At 35.5% G+C, this 26,752-nt stretch overlaps 1 protein-coding gene and 1 long non-coding RNA gene across 2 annotated transcripts in view; one reads left to right on the top strand and one right to left on the bottom strand.

The window, feature by feature from the left end:
• LOC124980735 (uncharacterized) overlaps positions 1-25,990 on the top strand; it is a 30,054-nt gene extending 4,064 nt beyond the window's left edge. The window contains exons 2-3 of the long non-coding RNA XR_007107864.1: positions 8,342-8,422; positions 20,448-25,990. This is a non-coding gene — a long non-coding RNA (uncharacterized LOC124980735). The remainder of the gene's footprint in view (positions 1-8,341; positions 8,423-20,447) is intronic.
• Positions 1-26,752, bottom strand: part of Spag16 (sperm associated antigen 16) — a 1,066,789-nt gene that overhangs the window by 76,319 nt on the left and 963,718 nt on the right. The window lies entirely within an intron of this gene.

Below are 26,752 nucleotides of genomic sequence, written 5' to 3'. Positions count from 1 at the left end.
GAGGATGCTTTAGTCAAATGTGCATAAAGTAAAATTCCAGTTCCAAGAACAAAGGGGAGGTACAGGAGTGAGGAGCAAGATAATTTGGAACAGTAGTTCAAGATGGTCTGTTTTCTTGGTTGTCAGGGATGACATCAGATATAGCTTTGGTCAGAAATGCAAGCAAGTTTCAAGTGATTCCAGGTTTGAATGTTATTCAACAGGAAGAAGAGAGAGTCATGCATACGGAAATGCTTATATTAAATTCCCATGTTACACACTACATGAACTATGGTTTGGATGAGACTTCAGATAAGATCATGTTAGAAAAATCCATTATTTATTAAAAATAAGGGAAACATTAAACTTTAAAAACATTGACCTTGCTTCTGGCTAATGTTAAAGAAAGGCATAGAATCCTATTCAATAAAGAAGATTTTCAAAAGAACCTGTCAAAAGTTCATATTACAGTAGTAAAAATGATAATTTCTCCAAGCAATTCATATCTATAAAAAGCTAGGAATTCTATACCCAAACTAAAAGTCTTTTGATTTTTAAAGCTTTAAAAGCAAAGTCAAGTTGAAGCTTCCACCGTACTAGGAAAGCCAGTTTTTATTTCAAATACTTCAAAGCTATGACATTCTGATTTTTAAAAGTTAAACAATTGAGAGGACTTTGACTTTATTAAGTGTTATCTCCTCTACACAAGAAAGTAAGGTTTTGAAAGGTCATTCAAATGCACAGCATCTACACATATCTTCCTTTTTCAATATATACTGATGCTCTCTTGAATATAGAACAGTATTTTCAATAAATGGTACTTGATGATAAATGTGCTTTTAGTGAAAGTATATGGGTTAAGAAAAAAAGAAAAGTTCTATAGTGGAAATGGAAACCCACTATTATTAAGGTAAGAGAACAAAAAACCCACTTGTTCTTCACAAGTCTGTTTGCATATGGCTGGGTTTGGGATTCTGAACTGCATTCTGAGTAAGCTCATCTCACTATCATTGCTGGGTTTTATCCATCTCATTGTTCATTCTCCCTTCTTCTAGCTCAGTAAGCCAGATATTCAATTTTATTAACTATACTCAGCAAAATTATTTATTGTATGGGGGGGGTCATTCAGTTATTTCATTTAAGGTTTATCGAAGTTTTAAAGTCAATTTAGAGGGCATTCTGTGGTAGAAAATAAGTTAACTAAATAGAAAGAGCTTAATTTATTTTTAAATCTATCACTCTTTGTGTCTACATTTGTCTCAGTTGGCCTATATGTGTGTGAGTGCCATATTAATATAATTACTGACATATAACTCCTAAATTAAAACTTCATCTAATATTATTTGTGAAAACATGGACAAACAGTTCCAGATTTGCAGTGCTTGGCCAAGTATTTTATGCTTTGACTTCGAAATTTCATTTTTTTCTACCAGTTTCTGATGACCTAATACAGTCAAACTTAAAATAATTTGCTTTTTCCTCTTAACTCATGCATATTAACAAAAGTAATATAGAAGAATCTGTAATTAAAAGAATGTCTCCTGACACCTTTTTCCAGAAACCCGATGCTCAAGATTTTGATTTTGCTTTTATATTTAGCTTGACAACTCTAGTGAACATGTGTACAACCCCATTTTTTGCTTTATTTTCTAAGGCAATATCTGTTAGTTGCTCCATATGAAAGATGATGACTTTTTCTTACCATACTCTCTTCTGCTTTCTCCTCCTGCTAATGTTTGATACAATCTTGACAGTATTTTTGACAGTACCTTTCAACTTGCCGTTTTGTAAGATGTACATTTTAAAGACTGAACTTTCCTTCAATTTCCCTCCCATCCTCACCCCTTTCCCCATGACATCTCCCAAATCTCATCATTAGCCAGCAAACCTTTCATATCCTCAGTGTTGCAGAGAGTCACATTCTATCCTTTGACTTCATGTAACTGACATGTTAATAAAGCAAAAATCCATTTGCCCTTCATGCTAGGAACACCCTTCTCTAAGTGTGTCTCAGAGGTTGGAGCATCCTGGGGATGGACTTTTGCTTTATTAACATATCAGTAACGTAAATTTATTTTAGTTTCTCTCACAAGACCATGAGATTTTGAGCAAATGTTTTTCTCTTAGAGTTTCTAATTTTTTAAATTATTTTTCTTGCCCAACTTTGTTTATTATTTCCCCAATTAAAAGGCAAAACTTCCAGTTATGTCATCTAGCCTTCTACTGACTCTGCTTTTTGCCCTGGAGCTTGGAACTTGTTTTCCAGGTCTGCACAGAGTTGATCTAGAACATGTCTCCAGCTCTGTCCTGGAATGGGACAGTTGTTTTCTGGACAATATGTTTCTCTTGTCTGTGGTTAAGAGGAAGTTCTTTTGCTAGAGTGTTCCTTAGCAAGGGACTGAGAGGGCCCATTGAAAGTAAACTCTTTTTTTTTTTAATGTCTGAAAATGTGTTTATTCTAACATCCTGTCAGATTGATAATTTAGCTAGCTAAAGAATTCTACATGGAAAGTATTTTCTTTCAGAATTGAAAACTTCAATTCTTTTTTTTTTTTTTACCCAGAATCTGCAGATGCTGATGAGAAGTCAAGACTCTAATCTGATTCACATTTCTTTCTAAGTGATTTTTTTTAATCTCAAAAGCTTTACAATATTTCATTTACAAGTTTTCTTCTCTGCAGACTCCTTGAAAATTTATAGTTCAAGGGTGATTCTATCTGTGGGTCTCCTATTCATGCATTGTGCTGGGTTTTGAGTGAGTTCTTTGAATCTAAAGACTTGGATCTATCAATTGTGGGGAATTTTATTCTACCATTTACTTGCTATCCCCTTTGACATTTAATTTATTATTTCTAGTACTGCTGTTGAATGAATATTAGGCCCCTGAAGTGGATCCCGATGTCTCTTGTATTTTCCATCTCTTGTTTTCTTTCTTTCCTCCTGCATACCCCACCCCTTTCTCTTACTACCTTCTAGGAGATATTTTTCTAAATACTTACTATTTCCCACTCTTTCTACTAAAATTTTTAAATAACAATCATAATTTTCAACCTCAACCTGTTCTTTCTTTTTAAAAATTTTCTCTTAGTGACACTATACAAAAAAAAAATGAATATAGTATGTTCACAAATCACTCTGCATATTATAATTAGAATAGTAAAAATTCTCTTCTGTCCCTTAGAGACAGGTTTTGTTTATTATCTTGATATTTTTCTTTAATGTCATTTTAGTCAGCTTTTCATTGAGGTGACCAAAATCGCTGACAAGAACAACATAGAGGAAGAAAAGATGATTTTGGCTCACCATTTCAAAGGTTCAGTCCCCAGTTAGCAGACTCCATAGCTCTGGGCCCAAGGTGAGGCAGAATATCAGAACATCAGAACATCATGGTAGAAGGGCATGGCAGAGGAAAGCACTTCAGAATACCACATAGCAACCAGAAAGCAGAGAGAGCTCTTGCTCACCAGCGACAAAATATAAACCCCCAAGGCATGAACTCATTGACCTATTTCCTCCAGCCATACCCTTCCTGCCTACAGTTAACCCCAGTTAATCCATATCAGCAGATTAACCCAACGATTAGATTATACTTTTCATAATCTAATTATGAGAATTATAAGTCCTGCTGTAGCAATGGCAGAAGTTAATTCCCCCAGGGTCCATCTTGCTCTGGAGCAGCACACTGCAATCTAGCAGGGAAGACTCCAATATTCACATTCACATTCAGATTCCTCTTCTTCTAGAATGTTAAAATATTTTACTTATATTTAAAACTGTTATATTTTGTTATTTTTCAAATTAAGATATAATAGATTATTTTAATAAGAAACGTGTATCCTTCTAGGATTGCATGTTAACTATGATTTTAAAGGCTACCAATGCAAAAATGGAAAATGTTGGGACAGGTAAAAGAGTGTGTGAGATATTTGAAGAAAATATGTGCCAGTGTGTACCCTTCCCCCACATACTGTACATGGAAAGTAAATGATTGGAACAGAGGAATGAGGAGTGTGGTTCTGTCTTCAAGGAAAGTTAAAGAACAGAGACCTGGAGGGTGACGTATCTATGAGTGACCCGTTACATGTTTCTTATTCTCTTGCCTCATTGTTCTTCTTTCAATCCTTCTCTCCTTAGAATATGATGAATTAGTTTTCAATTGCTATGTGACAAATTATCAAAAACTTTGAAGTTAAATACACAGATTATTTATTCTGCAGTTTTTGTGGGTCAGAAGCCCATCATAGTGTGGATGGATTCATTGCTCATTGTCCTAGTGGTCATACTCAAGATGTCAGCTGAGGCTCCCATCTCATATAAGATTTGGGCTCCTCATCCAAGCGCATCCAGGTTGTTGAACAGAATTCTCCTCCTTGCAGTTGTAGGACCATTATATCAATTTTTGCCACATGTGTGGCAGTTAATAGCCCCTTGGCCTCTTTACCATGTGGCCATCAACACCAATGGAAGTGTAGATTTGCTGTTTTGAATTTTTCTTTACTTCTGTTTTTGACATTTAGACCCAAATGTAAAAGACTCATGTGATTAAGAAGGTCCACTGGGATAATCTCCTTTTAGATTAGCTCAATGTTGACTGATAAATAAAGTAAATTGCATTTACAAAATTCCTCTTGTCAGGTAATATAACACAATCAAGGGAGTGATATGATAATCGTAAGTTCTGCCCACACTTGAGGGGAGGGAGTTATGGAAGGCAAGTGTCATTGCTGGTCATTTTCGAATTCTGCCAGCCACACAGAGCCAAATGTAAATTTTAAGAAGATAGGGTGGCATTTTAATAACAACCTATCAGTTCCCAAAAGGAAGGACTCTTTAGTTTGCAGGAAATGACAGATAAGTTAGGTATAAGAAAGAACCAGTAAGCATTATTTTCAGACACTACAAGCTGAGCTGAGTGTTTTGCTGGCTGAAATAGAGATGTTAAAGCCCTGAAAAACCTTCTTAGAACAAATTTTCTATCAACAACTCCCTAGTATGGCCTGATGTTCTTGAGAAGAGAAGAAATACTAAAATGAAATTAAGTTACACTATTATTTAACCTAATCAATAGGAGGTCCATCCAGCATAAGTTCTATATTTGTTTTATAAAGTATTATAAAATTAGTCAGCTTGGTCATTCTTCCTTTACTGTAATATTTTGATCTAATACCTGGTTTATTATAGACCAAGAGACATTGAGGAATGATTAAATGCATTAACATATACCTTTATAGTACAATCAACAGTTTTGGATAAACATGACTTTTCAGTTTTCCGTGATAAAGAATAGTAGTCTTCTCTCTGTCGCCAAAAAAGGCCACAAGTCACTTCTTAACTGTTATCCCAAACTTCAGGTAATTGTTGAACAATTTCATCAATCTCCAAATAACTGCTTACTTAAACCTAGTCCTTTTTGAGCAGAAGTAATCACCCAAACTTCATTCAATTGAATATATATTGCTGCTATAGTCTTAGAATTTGTGGTTGCTGTGGTTGGATCATCATGAATTATGAATAGTTCTGTGTTGGCAGAAACATCACATTATTATTGACATTGATAATAGTAGTTATGGTCCAAATAACTACTTCCATTGATAGTTGTCCAAGGAAGACATTAAAAACAAAAATAAAAGCAACTATTCTTTATTCTCTGTATTCTATGACCAGGAAATTAGGAGAATCATAAATAGGTTTTAGATAATTACAGATAAAATTTTAAATATTTCACATCATTTCCTCCAAACCATTTTAGAAATCTATTATAAATAGAAAAAGCTGTCAGAATTGAGGTTCGCCTTTTCATCCTTATTCTTGCCCATCCTCATTCATAGGTAAATTGATAACAAAGGTCTCAGAGAGAAACAAGAGAAGAGAAAGAGAGGAAAGATAGGACCAATAATCTAATCTCTTAACTATAGGAATTCTATTAGAGAAACTTTTCTGGAACATTATAGGACATTGATATACCATCAATTCAAAATAGATTCTACTTTTATGAATGATATCAATCATTTCTTACCTTTCAGAGTGCATAACTAAAAAAAATTATTTATAAATAGAAGAAATGTAATTTTGGGTTTCACCCATATATACTTTTTGAAGTGAGGTGTATCTTCAAATCATAAAAAATGAATATCACATTTGCCTTTGTACCTGTTTAAGAAAATATTGCATAATCTCTGGCACTAGTTATGTTCTTTTGAAGAAATAGCCTTTTAATTTCTAGAAGTAATTTAAGTTCTTTGCAAGAAAAAAAAGTTTATCTTAAGGCCTCAAGTAATTCTTCAGTCACCTGTTCTAAATCTCTTGTTTTCAAGCAGAAATATTTAATATTCAGCTTAAAAAGAGAAACAAAAGAAAAAACAAGAACCTTGAATCATAGTGTCTGTTGCTTTCCAAAGTACATATATTCTCACTATCATCAAAATCAAACTACCAATTTAACATCACTGAATGCAGGATTGGGAAGAGGTATATATGCACAGGGGACTCTCATGAGCCAGTGTGAACCAGCACTGGATCATTCTCTACAGCCATGTGCTTCCTTGTAGATAATATCCACAAGGGATCTGTTGTTTTATTCACCCTCCCATAATATCAGAATGGTAGAGCTGGTGTAGCAGGGTGAAGACAACATTATATCTTAAAGATACTCCTCAATTGATTTGGAGTATAAAGGACAGGATGGCTGTGGGCATAAGACTGTTCTGCAATTGTGAAAAAAAGCCACAGTAGACCATGTCCCTAGTATCTACCCAGAAAATAATAAAATGTACCTAAAGAGACCTTTTATCTAAATATATCATAGGGGAAAAAACATTACATGACAGCAATGGTCAGGGGTTATAGCTATGTAAATCCAAGTCAGTGCTTATCCCTGGACCACAGGCCAGAAGGCTGTGAGAAATGCATAACTGAAATATGCACACCAGTCTAAACCATCATTTGAATAACCGTATGCAGTTTTTATTTTTATTTAGATGATGAAAGGTAGAAATTTATATCTTCTTCCATAGTGTTATTTTGAAATTCTTACTTACTTGAAGAAACAACTTGGAGTTCTTTCTTATTTACCTAGGCAGTTCTCTTGCTTTCAATGATTCTCCAGATTTCTGTGAACCTTCTAGGTGATGGAAAGTGGACCTTGCCTTTCTTAAATTTTAGTGCTTTCTCTTTATTTACAGATGATTCAAAGTCCTAAGTCTTATGAGGCAATAATTACCTCCGCCAGAATATATTCTCACCCTCCCTTCTAGCTATCTGGCCAATAACTAGAGCCAGATCACAGCATGACCCACCTGGAGAAGTGCTGGATCTGCTGAAAGGAAAGGGAACTGTATACTGAAGGAGATGTATAATCTAGCCAACATCTATAGCCAGTACCACAAGAGTGTACAAAGGACAGGATCAAGGGGCTCTGCAACTTCATGCACTGTAGATATAGTTTCCAGAGGAAAATTCTTCAATAAGGGACACAGTAAAAGTTATATTAAATTTTAAGCTATGATTGCCACCTGGGCACTTCAGGCTTTTCAAGTCAGTAGGCTTCAAGTAGTCAGAGGACTCACCAACCTGGATAGATAATTGATCCTGATGATCAGGAAGGGGTTAGGATCTTATAAAAGGAAGCAGCAAAGAGTATGCTTGGGGCTCAGCTGACCCACGTTGGCATTCTGTGGTTCTCCCTCTGCCCAGTTTTGGCAGTAAACAGACAAGCAAGGCTACTGCAGCCTGAAAAAGTCATGGTGACTAGGTGCTCAGATACTTCAGCACTGAGGGACCAGGTCCCCCCACCAGACCTACAGAGATGCTGAGCAAGGGTGATGGAAATATAGAATGATGGTAAAGGGAATCAGTGAGAGTGTAGGAATAATTGCAATTTGGGGGCTGCAGTCTCTATTAAAGAAACCTCCTCCTGTAAGTTTCTTCAGCAAAGAGATTAACCAGAATATTTGAGGTGCTGTTCCCAAAGAGGGTGAATTTATTTTATGAAGTTAAGTACATCTGAAAAGCACAGGGTGGGCTCCAGAGGATGCTATGATACCCCATCTGTACCTCCCATTTTGGGCCACTCACTTTCCAAGCTGCAGGAGTGCTGCTTCTTTGGAGCACGGCTGGGTCCTTCTTCAGCAGTAACCCTTGACTAAAAGAAGCTTCCTTGTCAAGAATCACCCCCTTCCTAAGGCCAGCTAGTGCAGAATGATTGGTTGACACAGGAGTCAAAAGCCCCAAGTTCTTGCTTTGATTTGGGACAGGTTTCAAAAGACATTCTATCTCCAGAGCTTCCTGTAGGATCCACTGAACTTCTGTTGACACTGCATTGAACTTTTTTTTCTGTGCAATCTGTTTCTCTCATCTCTTTCAGGTGTTCATAAGAGTCCTTTGCAATAAGACTCCCAGATGCAGATCTCCCTCTATGAGTCCTGCTTAGAGAGCTGGTCATAAGGTACTTCACCTTCATTTACTTGTAACATATCAATCTTCCAAATTTATCCCCAACTCTATTCCTATGGAGCTAAAAGATCTAGCTGTGCTTGTCCCATAAACATTTTTATTTTAAATTGTCCACTTTCTGACCTCTTTCATCTATTTCCCCTTCCTTTTCTCTCTAATGGTTCCACATACCTGGACTTTCAACTTGACATCTCATTGATGATACAGGGGCAAAGTTGAGACCTTTGCTAAAAGCATTCATTCTTTTATAGCCTTGTGATATTTCATCAGGTTAGGACACATCACAGGGCAGTGTTGCATTGATTTCTATACTCCAGGGACAGTTCTCCGAAGAAAATCCTACTCCAAGGCAGGGCTTCAACAAGAATCAACCAAAGACAAAAATGCCACAATCTGAAACTTCCTTTTCCATCTTTTTTTCCCCCTAAGCAGTTTATATTTTAAACTTCCATACACAGTAGGTAAATTTTTAACTCTCTGTTCTAGAAAATTTTTGATTTCTTTCCCATCATCCAAATATGAATGTATTTTGGACATTCGGCAAAGTAATGTATACAAACATCCACTGATTTCAATTTGCATTTTTTTAACCTCTTCAGGTTGCTCTTTCACATCCCAGAAAATGTTATTTGATTCTATGCAATCTACTGGTTTAATTTAATCAAGTAGAATAAATAGAGAATGCTGAAGGTTAAACTGATTTGCCAGAAATATCAAAGGGAAGTGAACAAAGACAAGACTGGGAGATACATAAAATGTAGTAATGATCCTTTAAGGACTGGCACCAAAGAACTGTAAATAATTTTAGAGGTTCTGAACTTTATTTTCTGCTGTGCTGGCCCCATCCTGTTGCACTCTGTGTCCCACAGAGCTGATTTGAGATGGAGCAATCCTGGCTTCAAAGGCAGCTTTGTTCTGTAAGCAACTCTGCCTCAGAATGGAATGAGAAACCTCCTTTGTTTCTGCATCACAGATTTGCTATTGTTCTTTTTTGTCACAAAGATGTGATGCTACAAGGACAAATTTCTAACCATCTTTGTGTACTTGGCTAATCAAGTACCCTAGCTTCTCGGTGCCCCAGTTTTTGTATCTATACGGTGAACAATTTAGGTTAGTTTCCTGAAAGGTCACTTCAAGCATTAAAACACCATGCACATATTTGTAGGCCATTTGTATTTCTTCTTTAGAGAAGTGTCTATTCTGATCATTTGCCCATTTTTTTAATTGGATGACTTTTCTCGATTTTTAAATATATTCTGGATATTAATTCTCTGTCTGGTGAATAGCTGGCAAATATTTTCTCCCATTCTGTAGGTTATCCATCAGGGAAATGCAAATCAAAAACTACAATAAGATAGCATCTCACCCCAGTCAGAATGCTAAAATAACAAATGCTGGGCAGGGGGATGTGGAGAAAAAGAAACACTGTACACTGTTGGTGGGAATGCAAATTAGTACAGCTACTATGGTAAACAGTATGGAGGTTCCTCACACAACTAAAAATAGAACTACCATATGATCCAGCTACACATCTCCTCAGTATATATCTAAAGGAAATGATGTCAGCATACAAAGAGATACCCGTATTTACTGTCTCACTCACAATAGTCAAGATACAGAAACAGCCTAAGTTTTGCCTGTGCACAGATGAATTGATAAAGAAAATATGATAACTACATACAATACAGTATTATTCCATCATAAAGAGGAACGATATCCTAACATTTGCAGTAACCTGAATGGAACTGGGAGACATCAAGTTAAGACAAATAAGCCAGACCCAGAAAGACAAGTATCACATGTTCTCTTTCATATGTGGCAAACAAAAAGTGGACCTGAAAGTAGAAGAGGGGCTGGTAAGTTTTCTGGGAAAAAGGTGAGAGTAGAAGGTGTGTATATGATCAGTGTACAGTATGTGTATCTGCAGGAAATCACAGTAAATTCCATTGATCAGTATAATTGATCAATGCTGATATTTTTTTAAAAATACACACTAAGTAAGAAAAAATACATAAAGTTCTTTCTACCATGTCTGGAACCTAATAAGTAATCAATGGATGCTAACTTTTATAGCAATAATTACATAAACTTAAGCTTTTATGAAATTAAGAAGTTCTAAGAAAATACCAACTCACATTAGAGCTAAGCAATAATAATGACATCATCAAAAGATAAATAGAAAAGTCTTGGACTATTATGAATAATTTTTATGTAAAATTTCATGAAATAATAGATTTAAAAATAGAGATGTTAGATTGAAATACACTCATGCCTAACTGGAATGCCCTCTTGCATAATTCCTGTCTTTCAGTAAACTCACGAAAGAAAATTATAGGAGTTTGGGGACCCAAAGTATACTAGGATACAACATGATGTCCTTTAACAAAATTTTTATAAACACTTCTAAACATTATTAGTTAACTCATGCTCATGAACTACTATCCAACATGAGTTCAGGATATAATCTAGATGTATAGCTTCTCTTTATTTCTTTCTTATATAGAAGACTGCTCCTATCACAGAATCCAGGAACATATACAAAGATGACACAGAATTAATCGATTGTCAGATCATTTGCTCCATGATCTCTAACCCACTCTGCTTATGCTCCAGTATCAATCAGACAAGGGACTGATTAGCCAGATGGGCCTTTTTCAAGGTCCCCCTGCAAACTGAAAAATTCCAGACTTTTAATCAGGAAAGAGAAATCAACTTCATAAAAAAATTAAAAATGAGCATTTGAAAAAAAAAATCCATACTAGATTTCCCCTTCTTACTTTCAAGAAAATGCAGGATCTTTTAATAGCAGTTTTTTGAAAATATCATGATCCAAGAGGGGATGCAAAGAAAAATATTATTTCTTTGATATCTAAAATCTGTACTTTCTATGACTTCAGATAGTTAATAACTTGCATTGCACTTAGAATGTATATGACAGCCATGGGACTACTTGATCAATCAAGACCATTAAAACATCTTCTAAGGGTGAAAGGCAGGTTTGTGTCAATACATTCAACAATTACTGGTTGAATTCTTACTGTGTGCCAATCACAAATTAGCAATGACAACCCTGTGCCTGGGTCTGTGTTCTGTGCTATAAAGTACAGTCTCTTTGATGCTCACATTTCTTAAAAGAATTACAATTTTGATCCTCAAGAAATTGAGACACAGAAGAATTAAGTAACTTGGCCTAATTTCTCCATGTACCCAGATGATGGAGTCAGGAGTCAAACCTTTGTCTTTCTGTAGGAGCGGCCTCTTAAGCTTTATTCACATCTGCTTCCTCTCTTTATCATGCTGATTAACTAATCATCTAGCTATATTGATCAGGAGGACTATATCTCACACAGATAGTCTAGTTTGATTATGATATATGCATTTTTAATTCTTGAAAAACTAGAGGCTATAAAGTATTTATAAGAATGCTGAATTTATTTGAGAGAAAGATAGTCACAATCTTATTGCTACTACATAATATTCAACCTTTTCACCTAACATTTTGTCTTCTGTGGACTACTTGTAACAGAAAAAAAAAATAGTCAAGGTTAGTTAAGTATTAATAAACCAACACCAGGATATGGAAGAGATGTGATATTTGGCACACACTTCATTCTGTTGGGGCTGAACAAACTTGGGCAAGTTCATTCAGTACTCTGAACCTCTCTAACCTCATCTTTGAGATTAAATTGTTTCATATTTGTCCTCCTTTGGCTCTTCAGTCATTCTATGAATATTTGCAATTTGCTTACTCTGTTGGTTGACTATTGCTGCAATATCAAAATCCCACAAACTCGGTGGCTTAAAATAATACAAACTGATGCGGGCCTGATGGTACACACCTGTAACCCCAATGACCAACAACTCAAGAGACTGAGGCAAGAGGATTGCAAGTTCAAGGCCAGCCTGGGAAAGATCCTGTCTCCTTCTTCTCTTTCTCTTTCTCTTTCTCCTTCCCCTCCTCCTCATCCTGAAAGCTGGGGATATACCTCAGTGGTAGAGCATCCCTGGGTTCAATACTTAGTAATGGAAAAAAATATACAAGTGGACTCCCTCACAGTTCTGGAAGCCAGAGGTCCAGAATTAATAAGTCATCAGGGCTGTACTCTCTCTAGAAACCCTGGGGGAGATTCTGCTCCTGGTCTTTTGCATACTGTGGTGGTTGTCAGTCTTCCTGAGCTTGTGACTGATCCCTCCAGCCTCTGCTTTCATCTTCACATTATCTCCTCTGTGTGTCTGTTTTGATGCCTATAGAACACTTATAGGAGTTAGATGGCACCTGGGTAAGACAGGATTCTTAATTACATCTGGAAAGACCTCTGCTCCAAATACATTCACATTGACAGGATCTAGGATGCAGACATTTTTGAGGGGGCTACTCAACCCACCACACTTCTTAGTATTTGCTATGCACTGGGTTTTCTTTGTTACTTTGGAGAAAAAGTTATAATCCTTAAACTCATGGAGGGCAGTTCAATTGCTGTGAACACTTTGGTAATTACAAAATACTTCAATAATGGACATTATTATCCTTTTAAGATTATTATTTCTCTTTTTTCTTTTAATCTCAGTATGCTAATAACAGAAAAATAATGGAATGCTATACAAATATTACTCTTCATTTGTGACTGAAATACATTTGTGACTAAAAGGAAACTGATAATTCCCTATTATTGAATGGGAAATTGTCTGGGAATAATTGTGGAAAGGATCAATCAGAGACATACATTGGTAGCCAGGCATGGTGATACACACCTGTAATCCCAGTGACTTGGGAGGCTGATGCAGGAGAATCACAAGTTTGAGGCCAGCTCCAGCAACCTGTGAGACCCTAAGCAACTTAGTGAGCCCCTGTTTCAAAAGAAAAAGGGGTAGATCCTGGTGTTGCATATAACCAAAAAGAATAAGTTAAAAATATTAATTAAAAAATGCAAAAAAGGTGGGGGTGGCTAGGGATGTGGCTCAGTGATACAGTGACCCTCGGTTCAATCCCTAGTACCAAGAAAGAAAGACAAGCAGACATGTTGATAGGATTATTTTCCAAGTAGAATAAGACTAATACTACTTAACGTGGCAAGATTTGACCCAAGGGCAAAATAATTTGTAAATGAATTTTAATTTGGTCTAAATTGTCAAATTTAACATTCCTTCAAATAATCCCTCAATTTCATCACTTTTAGAGACTAATTTCTTTGACTCTTCAAGGAAATGTATTATAATACTTCCCCATTCACCCCCACTTAAAAAAAAGTCTAGCTGTCAAGATTTGGGAGAAAATACTTTTGTTTCCTGATTCTCCAAGTCTGGTCCACAGATCAGCATCACTGTTTCACCTGGCATCTTGCTAGACAGGTGGGTTCTCAGGCACCACTCCCAACTACCAAACCACCCACAAGTACCAACCAACACATACACTCAGCAGCATCGGTAGTTAGGATCAGGTGTGTTGTATTTTAAGAAATTAGTATGATCCTTCCCAACTCATACAATAGGCTGCAACAAGGCATTTGGTCCTGTTGAACTACAGACTTGAGCTGGAATGTGACAAGGTGTGAAGGAAAATAAGCTCATTTCCTAAGTTTATGAAGCTAAATTCATTCAATTTAAAGAACTTTATTTTTCTCTGATAATAAGGATTTTCTATTATATTTGGTATTAAAATGTCAATTTTTATAAAGTAGGGGTAGTAGATGGTTATCCGTGACTAAGCATGCACATGCATGTATGCATTCTATTATTGTATTTATTTTTAAAATAAAGTTGATAAACACCCACAGTAATCTTTCTGATTGAATTACTGACCCGTAAAAACCCAAAGTAACCTGAAAATAAGACGAGTCACTGAAGAAAAGACAAAATTAGAAGAAAAGAGCGAAATGGACAGAATGTCAGAGAGGAATTTCACTTTACTTTTTATATTTAAATATATTTTCTCTACCTTTTTTTTCCTTCTGAGGCTGAACCTCTTTGAGGAGATCACATAGACAAGACTTAGAAAATAACTATAATGCCACTCGGCTCGGTAGTACTATTTGATAGACACTTCTTCTTGCTAGAAATGTTCACAAAAGACAGATCATCTCATGAGCTGCTAGGAAACTGCTTTTGAAGTATTAGACCATGGTGTGGAAAAGTATTAAGACCTAGAGTTCCTTGGGCAGGAAATCTTGCAAGTACATATCCATCAAATGTCCCCTTAAGCTGTTTGAAAATAGAGGTTCCTTTTGGAAACATACCCTGTATCTCAGAGGTGACACCATTTCAGTTATTCTTTATCAATATCAAAATATTTAAAACTCAGAATGAAAACTGTGCACATGTACAACATTTCTTCAAAAGTAGTCTTTGAAAGAAACATCAAGGGGAGGTGAGAGGTTATGAGGTTCTTAAAAATGAATAACATTTAAGCATTCTTTGAATAAATTAGTGACATTTAAGGTGACTAAATTAACATTCTAATTTTTGTAAAGCAGTTCAATGATTCTAGAGGAAAAGTCTTAAACTATTTTCCTTTTTCCAAAAAATCTCATTGTTTTTAATGCAAATGTACACCATGCATTCATTAATTAAAGGTTACTCTACAACAGTTTCTTTTCTAATTTACTAAAGATCAGATCTTTTTTTTTTTTTTTTCACATAAGGGAATTTATTAAGAAAACAGAGTGTCTCCCTGCAGGGTTAGAGAGAAAATGAGAGGAAAAGAGAAAGGAAAGGGAAAGGGAGCGTGCTAGAGAAGGATCAGATCTTTTAATCATTAGGAAAAGAATGTTATTCAGTAAATAAAAAAATGTTTATGGGTCAAGACCAAAAAAATTCAAGTCTGGAAAACTATTTTTATGTGGATTCCTTACAAATAGTTAATTTTCCTTACCTTTTTTATAAAGTTGAAAGTAAAACACAAACACATGAATAAATAAATATTTGATCTTTCCTACCCCATGCATTTTATAATTAATAGTGTGATGGGATTTTAAATGTTAAGGAAATAATAATTTGCCATCAACAGGGATGAGAGAATTTTGTTTATTAGTTCAGTGTGATTCAATTTGTGAAAATGTGCTTCATTGATCTTTGCAAAAGAACTTTAATTGGAAATGAATATCACAATCTATTTGCCACACCAATAAGTCCAAGTTGCTGCAGTTCATTAAGTTCTACACCTGCTATTTAACTTTCTAGGCTGAGAAAAAAAAAATCTTGGTTTAATACATTTAGGGGTGGCAGGTGTGGGAGCTCAAAAACAACAGTTTAAACTGCTTATTTCTCTACTCACTCAAGTAGTTAAAATGTGTCCTGATTCCCTGCTTGGGATAAATATGACCTAATACTTTGAATGGATTTCCTTTTATATAGATCCAAATTCTTAAGAACAAGCACAATCCATGTAAAGAATATTCTTTTTAAAAACATCTCCATTAAATGGGGAAAGTGTGTTTTTTAATACAAGGACACACAGTCTGTTTGTTAAAGTGTGCTGGATCACCCTTTAAAAACAATCTGAAGCTCAGTGAGGTACAGAGAAGGGGAAGCACAGGCTTGTTATACAGGAATAAAAACCAAGGAACGGACCCAAAATAATTACACTCAAAGAACAGGTACCCTTCGACAAAGGGCAAATTCCTTAGATCAAAGAATTTAAAATAATTGACTAGAGTGTCCAAGAAAGATTCATAGCTTTTGGTTTATTGGGGAAAAAATGAATTCTTCATCAGTTAGTAACTGGAATCATAGGAATTCTCTATGTTTAAGCTCAAAACAAACCAACAAAAACTAGGATTATGAACTCGATCCCATAAGTGTTAGAGCCACCAAGAAGCAATTGGGTGCTGATTCACAGTGTAAGACCATAGTGGGCCATGGCTTATCACCCACTCATCCACCATTTTCCTGGAGAAGTAGCTTATACTGAGTACTTTTAGTTTTCAAAAATAATGGTTAGTATTTTTTGGTGGCAGATCAATGGGAGGATTAATGTTTTAACCATATTTTAATTCTATTTGAAATAGTCAATAAAATTTATAATTTTAACTTTCTAGAGTCAAATGTCCCTCCATCCAAAAATAACCCCAATTTTATATAGAACTCTATAAGAAAACAATTTATATTTTGGAAATATATTTTGCTATTGATTTTCTTATTAATAAAATACTATTTACACAAATAAAAAAGAGAGCTTCCTTATAGTATTCATTTGATTTCCAATAATATTTCACCGTAGTTAGGAAATAATTATAATTTAATATACACAGGGATTATGTTCTAGATTCATTATTGGAATCTATGTTAGAATTTTTATACATTAAAAGTGTTCTAAAATAATTAAGATATGTATTACAATTCATGTCAGTAATACTTTTGACTATATCCTGGCTCTTAAGTAAATTGCCATGGTTTCAGCCATGAATCCATGTAGCCTTGTAAACAGCATGGATCCAGAGACTCCACCTTTAACTGTGTGAGTTTGGCAGCACACATGATGTCCCTGGTGTGAATTGTGCCTACAACGGTCATTTGCAAATCTGAATACTAACATTGAAAAAAGAATGCTTCCTTTATCCTGCAGGCTAACACTTATTAATATCTTCATTGGTGAGAATAAATACTCAAACATAATTTTATTCATGTCTACTTATGAATTCTACAAATTCCCTCTTCCCATTGACACATGAAGACATGTATCCTTCTTTGTCATTGCTATATTAAACACCCAATGTAAAATTATTTTATTTATACTCTTATCACATTACCCTATTTAAAATTAAAGTGTTCTAATTACTTTTTCTCTGATAACCATCATATTATTCTTCCTGGTAAGGAGCTAGTTTTCTTTTACTAGGAAAAAAGGAGCACAAAATAGTTAAATACTGCTTACTGTAGTACTTTCATTACATTAAAATCTGTAGGCAATATTTTTATTTGCAAGCATATCAAGAGGCTATGAGATTGATGGACTTTTAAATAAACACTCATAAGTCTGCCAAGCAATATATTTTGAATTATTTTTCTTCATTAATTAATGTATACATTAATATTTTTAAAAATTATTGAGAAATTTCTAGTACCAAACTACATGTTTCTGAGAGTATGGCTAACAAGAAATGTAGTCAAATAGAGAGGCTATGAAGTAGTAGTTGAATATATGTAAAGAAAGGCTAGTGTGTCATGGAGCAGTGTAGAGGCCCAGATATGGCTGAGAAGATCTGGTATAATTTGGATCTGGAATGTCCTCCAAGGTCTCATGAGTGAAAGAGTTGTTTGCCAGTCTATCATGCTATTAGGAGGTGGCGGGACCTTTAGGAGGTGGGACCTAGTGCAAAGAAGTTAGGCTATAGGCCTGTATCCTGGAAGTGACATTGGGATCCCAGCCCCTTCCTCTCTCCCTTCGTAGATTTCTTTTGCTGCCATAAATTGAGCAGCTTTGCTCCAGTACACGGTTCTGACATGATATTCTGCCTTATCAAAGACCCAGAAACAATGGCTCCAAGTGACTAAGGCTGGGAGTGGAAATCTGTCTTTCCTCCTCATATGTCATTCATCTCAGGTATTTTGTCAGAAAGATGAGTAACACAAGAGAGATCTAGAAGGTGACTGTGGAAATACTTAAGATGAGCAGAACTGGAACAGGAAAAGATACAAGTGGAATTAAACTTTTCAGGCAAAGCTGCCTATTGATATGCAAAGGCTCCAAAGAAAGAGCATGGTACTGAGAAATCCACAGAGTCACTCTGGCTGAACAGAGGGATGTAGGGTTGGCACTAAGGTAAAGTAGTGAGATGAGACTAGATAGCGTGGCAGGGGTTGGATCACACAGGTTCTTGAAAGTGATGTTAAATGTTGGCCAACAGAAATATACAAAATGTTGTCACTTGGTATAGTTGATGATACCCATTATAAGACTAAATCCAGGAGGTATCACAATACCAGACCTTAAACTATACTACAGAGCTACAGTAACAAAAATGGCATGGTATTGGTACCAAAACAGACATGAAGATCAATGATACAGAATAGAAGAAACAGAGAAAAACCTGCATAAATATAGTTATCTCACATTAGACAAAGTTGCCATAAACATACATTGGAGAAAAGATAGCCTCTTCAACAAATAGTGCTGGGAAAACTGGAAATCCATATGTAGCAAAATGAAAGTAGACCCCTATCTCTCACCCTGTACAAAACTCAACTCTAAGTGAATCAAGGACCTAGGCATTAGACCAGAGACCCTGAAACTACTAGAAGAAAATGTAGGCCCAAATCTCCATCATGTCAGCTTAGGAACTGACTTCCTCAATAAGACCTCTAAAGCATAAGATGTAAAATCAGGAATCAATAAATGGGATGGAAACAAACTAAAAACCTTCTTTGCAGGAAAGGAAACAATTGAGAGCATGAAGAGAGGGCCTATAGAATGAGAGAAAATCTTGTTCACCTGCACTTCAGACAGAGCAATTAATCGCTGGGATACATAAAGAACTCAAAAACTTAACACCAAAACCACAAATAACCCAATCAATAAATGGGCCAAGGAACTAGGACATTTCACAGAAGAAATACAACTGATCAACAAATATATGAAAAAATGTTCAACATGTCTAGGGAAATGCAAATTAAAACTATACTGAGATTCCATCTCACTCCAGTCAGAATGGCAGTTTTCAAGAATACAAGTAACAATAAATGTTGGCAGAGATGTGGGGGAAAAGGCTCACTCATATATTGCTGGTGGACTGCGAATTGGTGCAACCACTCTGGAAAGCACTATGGAAATCCCTCAGAAAATTTGGAATGGAACCACCATTTGACCCAGTTTTCCCACTCTCCCACTCCTCAGCATATGCCCAAAGAACTTAAAATCAGTATACTATAGTGATGTAGCCACATCAATGTTTAGAACAGCTCAATTCACAATAGCCAAGATAGGAACAAATCTAGGTGCCCTTCAACAGATGAATTTTTAAAGAAAATGAGGTATATATACACAATGGAATATTACTCAGTCATAAGGAAGAATTGAAATGATTGCATTTGCAGGTGAATAGATGGAACAGGAGATTATCATGCTAAGTGAAATAAGCCAGTCCTAATAAACCAAAGGCTGAGTGTTCTCTCTGATACACAGATGCTAGCACACAATAAGGAGGAGGGAAAAATAGAAGTTCATTGAATTAGAAAATGAAGGGAATGAAGGGAAGGGAGAGGAGATGGGAATAGGAAGGAATAGGAATAGGAAGAGGAAGTAGCATGAATCAGACATCACTTTCCTATGTTCATACATGAACACACGACCAGTGTAACTCCACATCATGTACAACCACAAGAATGGGAAGTTATACTCCATCTATGTATAATATGTCAAAATACATTCTAATGTCATATGTAACTAAAAATAACAAATAAAAAGTTTTTACAAAGAGTATATCCTGAAAAATGCTACACAATATTGCATTTCATCTTAATTTACAACTGCAGTCAACTTCTACCACTACTTCTATCTAGTTCACCATGTCAGGCATTATTCATTTGTATTGGCTCCATCTGCCACAGTAATTTCCTGGGATTGGGATTTTATCATTTCTGTATTTTACTGATTCCCAGTACTAGTCTCTTCTGTCCTGTTCCCCTATCTCACAGAGTACACAGTGATTTCTCTGACACCCTGATTTTACTTTTACCTCTTTGTACGTGTCTCCTCTGGTTCTCAGTTAGTTTTTATATAATCCAGATAATTTAGCCTAACAAGAAGGAACTCCAGAATCTTAACGCAACTCTGCCTTTCAGATGTTTTCTCCACTTCTTTGAAGCATAACTAGAAGGGGAAGGGAACACTCCTCCCAAACACATTCTCAAAATTCGCATTGTTTCAAGAGATAGTAAAGTTTAACATGTCCCTTAAAAGGATTCTGGCTACATAATGGAAGGTTTCTAGAAGAAACCATGTAAAACATAAAATTTTGATAAAACAAAGTTTCTAGCTGTGCATAATTTATGTAGCATCTCACTCTGGACTTTCTACCCTTCAGGTTTGGTTCTGGCAAAGCTTTTAGAAGTAACTCTCTGCTAAAGCCAAGTCTACTCAATGTGCTTTGAAGATATGCTGTCTGTTCTTATTTCTACCTGTCCCACTTGCAGAACTTGAAATACCATCCTCTGGCTTGAAATCTGATGTAAACTCTGAGGCACTAGGAAGCCTGATTGTTACAAAGTTCACCCTCCTCTTCAAGTGCAGCCTGAGAGGAGAAGGAGGAGACAGTGAATGAAATTTTCCATCGCCGCCTAAGTTAAAAGTCTGGTTCTTTAACACTAGCTGTGATTCCTGTGTCTGTAAGTAGAATGATGATTCTTCCAAGTGGGCCATATCAATCATAATTGCACAGAAGGACATTTTCCCACGTGCCATGTTATTGCATGCAACAGATGCTTTCAGATCTGTAGCAAGTAGTAGGAACTTGTCGGGTGCCAATGAATCCTGGGTTCTGATGTATTACATTCTAAATATCTTTAAAAACCACAAACACAAGTCTAGTAATTAAGAAATATGTCCCAATTATATGAGTCAATCACTATCCTTAAAAAAAAATACACAAACACACTTCCAGTAATTAAGAAATATATCCCAATTTATGAATCAATCACTATCCTTCCACATCACTTCCTAATTTCTATTTACCATCAGAACTCTGATTTTGTCCAGATACCTAGAGGTTTTATGCTTCATAGGAACTGAATGCTGATTGCTCCAAAACAGCTGTAGTAATTCCACTTTCTTGATGGTGATTGGTTTAGGTAAAGTAGCATGATGCAATTCTGACTAATGAGCTATAATACACTGGGAAGGGTGAATGGGAAATTTTTCCTCCACTTTGAAAAAAGGGACATAGGTGACATTAGTCACTCTCCCTGGAAAATCTTCAATTGTGCATGATACCTGGACAGAAAGTAGTATCTGGAAATCAAAGCCAATAAACTAACAAAGAACCAGATATTTTTCTGTAGTTCTTGGATTTATTGTTGAATCCATTCATTGTAATGCCCAATGTACAATGTAATACATCATTTTATGATACATTTTAATGTAAAACTCTTAAATAGGCAGAATTCTCTCTGATGGTTATCACAAAAATTAGGGGGAAATTTTCCCCACCTGAAGTAATAATAAGCAGGAGAACCAGAATTTTAAACTGATGAACTAACTGCCTCTGGCTCTTCCTTCCTCTGGTCTATTTACTTGTTTTCTGCATCCATAAGCTCTTGTTGTTTACATCACTTGTAGAAGTAACCACTGCTCTACTTATAGTCTAAAGCATCAGAACTGTTGTAGAAATTTACTAACATGGGGTTGGGATGCCTAAGAGTACAAAGTGATGGACAGGTGTCTTAATGATTCTAGAGTTGTGCTCTCTTCACCTGGAAGACCCATGTTTCAGTCACATCTTCAATGCTATAATATGGTCTGTTTCTAATGGAGCATGTGCTCAAATTATTTTTATGTTAATGTTAATGTTAATGACTTGCAATTTGTGGCAGTAAAATGAAGTGGAAAGAGCATTAGGCTGGAAGTCAGAAGACTTTGATTCTTGGCCTTATGTTGACACAGTCTCTGGGTGACCTTGGTCAGAAAGTTGAACACTGGCATGAGGTTTTCTTAACTCCTAAATCAGAAATCTGCACCTGGCTATCTCTAATGGGGTTCTGGTTCTAATTTTCTAGAGTTCAAACATACATGCCATTTTCATCCAAGAACTAGCATCAGGCACTATGACCCGGAGTAGTTCTAACAAGGGTATGCTCCTACACCTGGTATATAGTTTTGTTATTAATACAATGCTTACAGCTTCCTTATAAACTTATTTGGATCACAATACTGTGTGACCAGGATCTGCTAAAATGAGGCTCATTGACCACTTGGTGGGGTCCTGGACATAGCAAAGTGTATATGAAAGTAAGGACTTTGAGAGTGGCCGGCACTGGGCCAGTGTATCAGCTGCTTTTGAAGTTACCTGGGTGAGGATCAGAAGACAAATATTTGCATCATATGACACTAGTAATAGACAAAATATTCAAATTAAAAACTGAAAAAAGCTATTTTTTCCTTTTTCTTTAAGATGAAGGAGCTAAGAAAATCTTATCCAGAATTATAAAAGTTAGTGTAAGAAATACAAAAATCTTATAATCAAATCTCAGGACCATCTAAGGAGTGAGTGACAATTTCTTCACAGCTATTACCTGTAACTTGCATTACTGGTCCTTATGAAAAGAGCTCCTCACAAGGTGTTAGCAGCAAAGCAGGTGAGAGTTAAAGTGGCTTATAGTACCATAAGCAAGAGACGCTGTTCCTAAGTGAAAATTAGGATCCATATTCACCTTTTCTGCTGATGAGGTTAAGAAGGGTCTCTTGACCAGCAGCCCATGGATAAGCTGGGGTGTCCTGCATGTCACCAAAACTGCTTTTGATGTCATCCCCGAAGCTGGCTGCATTTGTTAATGGGTTTGCTGCTGTATTGCATTTCTAGTGCATGGTTTTGCTGTCCTTCAGTTCTGCACAATAGTCCACCTAGAGAGGCACTCCTTAAACCACTTGGGAATCATAAGCTGATCTTTAAAAAAAGAAAAAGTTCAAAAGAGAACGTGGTCACCAAGGTGACCAAGGTTTGGTTGATAGAAGCTCTTTACACAGAAGACTGCAACATCAGTACAATCACCTCTTCACTATTAATACTCCATGACAAAACAAGCAAGTGCAGATGAATGACAGGATATTTCCAAATCTCATTTTATTCACCACTGCCATTGGCTTAGAGCAAGAGGTCTGTGCTACCTTGAAACATGCATTTCCATATTAGACTAAGTCTGAGCAGTCAAAGCAGATCAGGAAAATGCTTTGGCATGATCTAGTAAAAGAACACATCCTCAAGTGAACCCCAGTCTCTCCGTAGATGATCTCATATTTATGTTTTCTCTTCCATTTAAGTGGTAACACAGAACCTTTTTGAATTTTTTAAACTGAGGTTATGACAACTGAATGAACAATAGGAAACAGTAGAGTCTAAATCAGTTAAAGATGTTTAGTAATAAATAAGACCTATTCACAAGTTCAACTGCAGGTTTGATTTGCAAAACTGTGGTTAAAGGGTGAAGAAAATAGGTAGCGTGAATCTGCATTTTTGGTGCCTGTCTGCACAGTAGCAGCCCCCTCAGGATAGTCTGCCATTTTCCTGTCCCCTGACCTCTCCTAATGCTTCCTGCCCCTTTATCCATGTTAGCCTCAGTTAGTTGTTAATTTCTTTCCTCCTATTGGAAAAAGTAGCTGAGGGGAGAAAAGGTGAAACCAGGGGTGGTGACTAGACAGTGACTGGGCACTTCTTTCATTAACACGTTTCCAGTACCTTCTGTTTATTTACACTGTCACATCCATTTTAACCTTAATGACCCATCTGGATATTTACTGGCTGCGTTCTTGCTTTCCTGGTGCTTCTCTTTTCTTCTTTTCACATGCATGAATTACTCTCATGGCAGTGTTCTAAGAACAGCTTTCCTCACAACAACTTCTGTCCAAATTGTATTTTTCTTGATGTTCAGGGTCTCCCCTAATGTGAACCCACCTGACCTAGATACTATTTCTTCATATTTCCACCACATCCCAATGGTTATATTCACTACCTCAGTCAATTGTTTCTCTGGGTCTCCTGACTACTTCTTGGTCATGGCTCAAATGTTCTGTTCCATTTATTGGAAATTCCTCTCTTCTCACCTCTGCTTATCTTAAAAGCAGTCCTTCTTCTAAATTGAAAAACATGTAAGAAACTTTTAAGTCACTTGCCTGTGACTTCTCTAGCAAATAGCAGAGATAGGATTCAAACTCCAGAAGATCAACTCAAGGGTCTTTGCTCCTGATTGTTGTTAAATGAATATTCAATCTAAAAATTTGAAATGGGGCTTAATAATTTCATTCATGTTGTAGAATTTGGAGATGCTGATTAATGTAAGCACTTAGTGTAAACTTGGGGCTTCTTAAGGCAATTTCAGAAATCTTGCATAAATAAGTGGAACTCAATTTTAGTGCTAATTTTCATCCTAAGTTTGAATATTAGGCAACCAAAGCCATAATTACATAAATGGAACTAACTTAAGAAGAAAATAATATTTTAATATGTAAAAGATGTTGTTCATGGGATAGTAACGATTCTCTAAGAAAACAACTCAAGGCAAAATTAGAGTTATCTACTTATTTTTAGAAGTGAAATAAGATAAACTGCCATGTGTTTGCTGATTTTAAAATTATCCATCTGTTATGTGGTAACAATGTAACATTAGTCACTAAACCACAGGAAAGTTGGAAGTAAATACAAAGTTATTAGGCTTAGATACGAATACAATGCCTCAGGGAGAAAAATCAATAATGCTACTATTAAGTATTTCCATTCTGAATAATTATTAATGTAGAGTTTGGTATATTTTGAATCAGCAGTCATCTCTTTAAAATACTTAAGAATTATTATGTGCAGCTTAATAATGGTATGAAACATTGTGGTATGGAAGTAGAAAAGAAAAAAGAAAACATTTAAAAACTAAAACCAAAGGAAAAAAATCATTAAATGTCATGCTACAAGTCATTATTGAAGGTAATTAACATGAATATGATGTTTATACTTGATTGTTCATTTCAGGAATTTTATTTTGGAAATAAAACAAAAAGAACCTGGAGAAAGATATGGGTAGAGGAAAGAGATTCTAGAGATTGTCCACAGTTAATGTGAAATAAAAGAAAAATGTACAAAATTACTTTGTTTGGACAACTAGTCTTTGAATGTTAAAGATAATCATCAGAAATAACAAAAGCTTTTCAGTAGTTATGGAATACTTACTATAGATTGAGCTGTATACTGTCTTTTTCAAATCTTCCAAGAAGGTTTGAGGTTAGCAATATTATATACTGTTTACTAAAAATAAAATTGTACACTGAGGCTATGTATTGTATTATTTAAGTCTTATAAGGCTTAAGGTTGGCAAGATTATATCCTAAATTTACTAAAAATAAAATGGTATTTTGAGGAAGTTTCCTCAAATATATCTTACAAAACATCTGAATAAAATGAAAAAAATAACCAAATCCTTGGGAATTCTTTGCAGATGTTAATGAAACATCTGGGTGGTGGTAGAACCTCAAAATAAGACCTTAAAATAAAAGTGGTGTTAAATATACAAAAGTTCTTTTGGGAATGCACATAATTTAGTAGCTAATATTACTATTAGTTGGAACAATTGGTGTATATTGCACCATTCAAGAATATTGAGAGTGATTTTCATTTTCTTGATGATGGTTTTTATGTAGTAGATCAAGCTTTCAATTTCACTAAAGTAAATTTTGATTTGATTTACCTATTTTTTTTTTAAATGTTTCTTGGTTACTCCTAATAATTAAATGTTTTTACAATAGTTAATTCATTTAAGCCTGTGTAACAAAGAATTTACAAGTAGTTTTATTGGTTTTCCTTTCTGTGGTCATGATTTTTTACACTGTGAATTTGTGTTGTTTTGGCTTGTAATAAAGAAAGGAGTTGCTTCCATTTTCCACTTTGCTTTGACAGTGATGACCCTAACTTGAATGCTTTGTCAGCAGATCTGTCTCAATAGAAATAGAACTTAGATAATCTGTTTCAAAGAAAGCAAGAAATGGAAAGACTATCCAGAAATAGAGTATACAAGAAAGCACTAATTATTTTACACTGTTTAAGTCTTTTCTTAGAACAACTGGATGATACTTCAGAAAGAAAGTATAACTGTTCTAAGAATATACTGTAGTTAAAGCTAAATACTAACCCAATGTACTTTTATTGTATACACAAAGTGGTAAAAATTATTAGTGTGAATGATCAACCTTTTTTAGAAGTCAAATCAGCACAACCCATAAGGTTAGGGCACACAGAGGTCAATACGTAATTTCTGTCCATGAGAAATGAACATTTAGAGGAAGATTAATTTACTCAGAATGCACTAGACCTACACCAGACAATAGGATACCAAGAACTCTATAAAAAGGGCTCAAAGTCAGCTCTGGGTATGCTTGGGGATATGACAAATTTACTCAAGATGAAAACTATTTTCTCTATAGCCATTTGGGTTGAAATTATTAAAAGGATATAATGAGTTTTCTATATCTCTGCATGAAACCAAATATACCTTAGTGTAGAAGATGAATTTACTAAGTGGTATTCAGGTGCACGAACAGATAGTATATCTCTAAAAATTACTGACTCACCCTGGGAAGGTTTTACTTTGTTTTTAATTTCGACGACTCTGACATATAATTTTCAGTTTGGATTTAGCA

This window comes from Sciurus carolinensis, chromosome 3 (assembly GCF_902686445.1).
Source record: "Sciurus carolinensis chromosome 3, mSciCar1.2, whole genome shotgun sequence".
Lineage (NCBI taxonomy): Eukaryota > Metazoa > Chordata > Mammalia > Rodentia > Sciuridae > Sciurus > Sciurus carolinensis.
The sequence above is the reverse complement of the archived record's forward strand: the minus strand, read 5'-3'. Positions and strand labels throughout refer to the sequence as shown.